Source organism: Crocodylus porosus, unplaced genomic scaffold (assembly GCF_001723895.1).
Source record: "Crocodylus porosus isolate Cpor-Errol unplaced genomic scaffold, CroPor_comp1, whole genome shotgun sequence".
Classification (NCBI taxonomy): Eukaryota; Metazoa; Chordata; order Crocodylia; family Crocodylidae; genus Crocodylus; species Crocodylus porosus.
The window spans coordinates 37401979-37408093 of NW_017728907.1; the positions used below are offsets into that span (position 1 = coordinate 37401979).

A 6115-nucleotide genomic window follows, 5' to 3' on the forward strand; every position below is an offset into this window, starting at 1 on the left:
CTCTTTCCTTCCCAGGGCATGGGATTGGACTTGATGATCTACTGAGGTCCCTTCAGACCCTAACATCTATGAATCTATTAGAAAGAGAACATAATTTGTGTACAGAATTACAAAAAGCTTTGAGGAAAGACCTCCAGAACGCCTAGTGCATTATTCTGTAATGGTGCAGCCTATTCTACTGGGCTTAAATACTGAACTTAAATTGGAGCTGAAAAAGGTATTTATTAGCAGGCTCTTCTTTTTTCTGACAATAAAAGTCCATAATCACTTGGTCATATGGATAAATATTTTTCTGAGTTGTTAAAAAGGATCCTATTCTACCAGGAATTTATACAGAAACTTTTCATCTTGGGTGCCTAAAATTAGGTGCCCATAGTGTGAAAGGGGAAGAGACAGCCCACCCTGACTCTCCCCATCACTTACAACAGGAGAACAGATGAGGGGCAGCTGTGGCTGGACGCTGGGTTGGCAGGCTCAAGCATGATATTTTCAGAGCAGCCTGAGCCTGTGAATCAATGGGGAGCAAGGGCGGGGCCTGAGAGAGGAACGGGCCTGTGAAAAGAAGGCCGGGATAGCAGCTGGGGGGTGCGCAGAGGAGAGTGAGGCGGGGGAATGCTGCAGGATGCTGCTGGGGAGAGTGTGCCATGTGCCAAGGGAGTGGCACACCCTCATGTAACCCCAGGAGGAGAACTGGGAAAAACTGCCAAGCATGGCAAAGAAAAGGGAGCGGCATACCCACTGCAACCCCAGGAGAAGGATCTGGAAAAGCCACTGAGCATGGCAAGGAAGAGGCAGTGGCATGCCCCAGAGAAACCCCGAGAGAAGGACAGGGCAGCACCACCAAGTGTGATAAGGAAGATGCATGCGACACTGAGGGCATGGGGAGTAGGCCATGTATGGCAGAGGCACCAAATTGGTGGTGAGCCCCTGAGGAGGGGCAGAAGCCTGGGACTGAGATGGGGGTGGAGGGTTTGGTGGCGTGAGGCCTATGGGGCTATGGTACCTGGGGCCTGAGCAAGACAATGAGCTGAGCGAGGTCACCGAGGCAAGTGGCTGGAGCAGCACAGACAGACCCAGCCTCAGGTCAGACAGGGGCAATATGCATTGGCAACCCATAGGGGTGCATGTGGGAACACATGCACCCCCTGAGATTGGTGGTGCATCCCCTGACAGAAGTGCTGACAGAAGCATCTGCAGGTGGTCACCATTTGCTACCCCACCTCCCCTCACCGCCAGCACCACAGACGGTGTCTGTGGGTGGTCCCTAGTTCCCGCTGGCTGCTGCTGCTGCCTGCGGCATCTGCGGGTGGTCGCTAGCCCCTCTCCCTCAGCTGCCTGAGGGAGCTTACCACCGCCGCACCCCCCAGCCTCTGGGGGCATGCGTCGTTCATGCCAATGTGGAAAGGGGTGACAGCTGTGAGAGGCATGGCAATGAGCTGCTGAGCCTGCAAGGCACAGCTCTTAAAGGGAGAGGCACAAGACACCCAGTCCATGGGCCTACGGACCTGGGAGGCAAGAGCCAGGGGCCTACCACCAGATGTCGATTGTTTTCTGTCAATATATTTCTGAGTTTTCCTATTACCTCGAGACTGAGGTGAGTTTATTTGTAGAGGCCACAGTCCACAGACAAAGGACGACCTACAAGGAACTGACACCGGGGAGGTCTCTGCCCCACAGTGGCAAGACTTTACAGATGCGAAGCTATTATCTATAAGTGAGACCTCAGGATACCAAGGTCCGTCTTGGCCATGGATATGATAAGGGTGAAGTAAAGGGGAGGTTGGAGCCCCACGAAGAAATTAAGACATGGGGTCCCACAAACCCCCTGCGAGGATCTGTCTCCCAAGAAGAAGAACATCAAGTCGTGGCAGGCACACAGGACCAGCAACCAGAGCGTACAGGTGTTCACTGCCTACCCTGACCAAGGAGCTTACCTTTGGTAAGTGTCCCACACTACACCGAAAGGGGGAGGCAGGACTGAAGTGGCACATTCACAGACCGGAGCAATGCACTTACGGACCACTACTCCTTAGAGGGAACATGGTTATGTACTCTTCCACTTAAGAATAAATAGTTTAGACATCAGCAAGAGTGGTGGCAGACACTGGGCTCCTACAGATGTGTGGAAATACAGCACACGTGGAAATCCAGCATGTTGGAGCAGATTAATCAAGTCTGTTGGAGCACGGAAATTGATGCGCTCTGGCAGTGTACTGCATTACTGTGCTAAAAAAAGATGAGTTTCAGTTCAAAGTGCCCCACCATCTATTTTTTCAGTGCAGGGCTAATACACATGATGTGTGGGTGCTTTTAATTAGCACAGCTTACTAATTAAGGCACTCAATGCCATGTCCCAAGGCACATGTAAAAATGCCCTTTGTCCACAATGCATAAAAAAGACAAATATTACCTAGATAAAGACTTCTAATTCCACCTGTGTCAGTTCACCAGCCTCCATCGCATCCAAGCAAGAAATGTGATAGTTTGCTTGACAGCAGAACACATCCCTCTAAACTTTATCATACTCCCTCTACATGCGTTCAGTTTGTTTCATTTTTGTGGGTTCTGTAACATCTTAATTACACATCTCTGGTTGCTAGAAACAGTTAAGATTAGTTGTGCCATCTGTTAAGTTATGAAATGGGATTCAGGACTAGTCAAAGGATTGACATGACAACCTGTTTGATAAAAGACAGAAAGGCTTTATTTACTACAACTGGTCACTGTTAAATGAGCCTACAGCAAAGCCAAGTCCAATATATTTTGCTGTAAAAGTGATGATAGTATCTCACCAATACAGGCAAAGAGGTGGTCTCAGTCTTGTCTACTTCTCAAGGCATGGTTCTGTTCACCAGAAGATCAGCTGGGCGCAGTAGAAGTTCTTGTGTTGAGCCATTTTTCACTCTTGAAGCATGCTCTATTACCTCGCTCATTCCTTTTTTATACCCTTTAGCACTCAGCATCTTCAAAGCATTCTTACAGTTGTGTAAGTCAAGAGAGAAACCTAAGCAATGATTAATATGAAAATCCTGTTAATCAAACTGTTCATTACTAGTTATCAGAAAAGTTATTCAATCAAAATTGGGACTTTCTCAGTCATAGGAGGTTATCAATTTCTAATGAGTTGGAACATACCAAGAAATTGGTTAACAACTGGGAAAACACAAAGGTTTTGAGTTGTTCTTGGAAGATCAAGGGAACCACTGAGGCAAAAGTAAAGTAAATCAGGAGGAAACACCTATCAAAATCTATATGGAGAATGTCTCTTCCTGCACATAAACATGAGTTAATTGCAAAGAAATATTTACTAGAATAATTAATCAGGGATAGACATTTCACACAGTAACATACCAGGCACATAGGAGCCTGTTTAAAATCATCATAGGTATAGTAAGATATGTTGGAAGTGATGTCTCATGATTTCTTTTCAGAAGGTCCAGCCACAAACTTACATGCTCTTGCACTATGCGGTTGTCATCAATATTCTGTATTTTAACTTGTGAGTAGGCCCAGCCTGGCTTAAGCTTCACAGATCAGCTCTAACCACTCTCACGCTCCCTGTCCTATGGGAGTATGCTACACTTTTTGTTATTGGAGCAGTGGAAAGAAGTTTGCCATCAACAAAGGGGAAAGATTTGGTTTCATTCTTTCCTGATTCTGAAGAAGAAAGTCATTCTTGTCTTGAGGTAGCTACAGCATTCATATGCAAGCTTATGTTCAATGTGGTGATCCCCACCGGTATAATCTTATCCCTTGATTTAAATGCTTGGCTCATTTGTGGGGAATGAGACAAGTAGCAGACTCTGCTTTGTTCAGAGAAATCAATACTGACTTCAACAGAAAAATAGTATCTGTAGGACCGATTTTGGACTTGACATTCTTATCTGCCACCAGAGAGACTCCAAAGTGTACCAGACTTTTGTCCCTACCTGCAGTCCACTCTAAGACATCAATGACTACTTGCATCTGTCTGGTAGGCCACATGCTTTATTGCACCTACAGGACTTGCACCAGACTTTATTTTCATTTCTTGCAAGGGCAACTAGTCTGTATATCAGCTAAACAAACATCTTCTGGAGAAGCTAGTACACCTTTCCCTATAGCTGCCCTTGTCATCATTAAAGTGGTATGGGATGGACCCAATGATAGTCTGTGAAGGAGTACTGCTCTCCATTATATTCCGTCAAAGAAGCTAGCAATAATAGGATGAGAGATCCATTTGGACAACCTGCAAACGTGCATACAAACTGTTCAAGTGGTAAGTTTCCTGTAAAATGTTCCAGTGCCAAGAGTCATTCTTCACAGTATTGCTTTATTCTTATGCATCTAAGAATTATGACAGCCAGGGGGAGCAAGATCCACTGTGATATGTCAGCAGGCTTTGGAACTTTTTGTCCTCATCATGACATAACTCTAAAGGTCTCTCATTATCCAGAGTTTCAGAATATCCTGGCAAAATATTCTCAGCAGACAATTTTTTTTTAATGACTTAGTGGCCCATAAACAGCAGAACTCAAAACATATTTCTCAAGTTGGGTTACTCCGCCATAAACTTCATAAGCCCCAAAGAAAAGAAAATATTTATCATAATTGCTATACCAGAGAAGGTTAGAGTTGGTCCTTTTTAGACACTTCTCATTTTGTGGACATCCTATGTGCATACCTTCCAATTTCAATAATCCCCAGTGTTTTTAGGCCTAAGGAATGAACACAAGAACACGTCATAGTGATGGAAACAAGGACAAGGTTTATTGTACATCAGCTGTTCTGATATTCTATAGTGGCCAGATTCTTGGACCATATGAGGATTTATCTCCTAGTTGGAGAGACTGTTCTCTGGAATCTAAATAGTATTTCTTGTTACCAATTGGCCCTTTCTATACACAATCCCTGTTTCACTGCCTTATAAAACAGCAGTCTCAGTGGCAAGGGCTGACCATGAAGTCTAGTGTTGGAGATGCATGTTCTCTACAGAGATGACCCTGTACTATTTAGAAGCTAAATGATAGCTTAGTACCCCATCTTACTGGAATAAATTCATGGAACCCTCACGAATGCAAAAAACCCCCCAAAACTGTTGCTTCCCAACCCAGAAGAAAGATCTGCCATTGGAGGAGGACTGTAGATGTGAATATGCAAGAAAGCTAAGAGTCATCTTTACTGCTTCTTCCAATAGGATGTTAGGGAAGTTCTGGTTTACTAACTTATTCCCAATTTTTCACTGTTCTCTCCCTCCTAACATTTTGATTTTGGGTAGAAAGTTCTTGTCACTTTTTAAATTCTTTTTTCACATTATGAAAGAAGCCTATATATCTGTTCATATTTAAAATATGTATATTTTTATGGTCTGTCTGGGCCTGATCATGCTTCTATTGAAACTCAGTTTAATGGAGAAAGGAAAAGGTTTGAAGAGTGGGGCTTCATTAGAGCTTGCTTAGCTTTCTGGGGAAAAACCTCAGTCAAATAATTAGAGACTTCCTATTGCATTCTGAATTATTTCAAATACCACACCTGGTGCTGAAACAAAAAAGAGAGGATCTGAGAGAATTGCTATTTTCAGATGCTAATAAGAACTAGAAATCATTTGTCTTTGGTTTCAGCAAAATCTCTCTGATCTCTCCATTTCAAAGCTAAGGCTAAGTTTTTTTTTCTAATGGTTTCCATTCTAGGCTGACAGTTTGAAAATAAAGAGAATTACATGCATCTGAGAGAAGAGTTATTGTGAGCTAACTCAGAACACATACATTGTTCACCTTCAGTTTCATAACACATTTTCATGAAGAGTGGTTGCTCCTCAAGGGAGTGATCCTCAATGCACAAGCTAAGTCTATTCCATCTCGAAGGAAAGGCAGCAAGAGGGAACAGCAGCCCCCCTGGCTCTTCAGGGATCTAGCAGACCTCCTAAGGCTAAAAAGAAAAGCCTACAAAGGATGGAGGACAGAATTAATCTCCAAGGACGATTATGCTGCACTGGTCTGGTCCTGCAGGAGCAAACCAGGAAAGCCAAGGCTGCAATTGAACTCCAACCAACTTCGAGCATCAAGGACAATAAAAAGTCCTTTTTCAGATATGTGGGGAGCTGGAGGAAAAGCAAGGGCAATGTTGGACCCCTGCT

General features: G+C 44.2%; 1 protein-coding gene and 1 long non-coding RNA gene across 3 annotated transcripts in view; one reads left to right on the top strand and one right to left on the bottom strand.

Moving 5' to 3' along the window:
• The window catches only part of ODF2L (outer dense fiber of sperm tails 2 like), a 49832-nt gene that overhangs the window by 37795 nt on the left and 5922 nt on the right, over positions 1–6115 (top strand). The window lies entirely within an intron of this gene.
• Positions 2686–6115, bottom strand: part of LOC109307327 — a 37740-nt gene continuing 34310 nt past the window's right edge. Inside the window, exon 4 of the long non-coding RNA XR_002100236.1 lies at positions 2686–3004. This is a non-coding gene — a long non-coding RNA (uncharacterized LOC109307327). The remainder of the gene's footprint in view (positions 3005–6115) is intronic.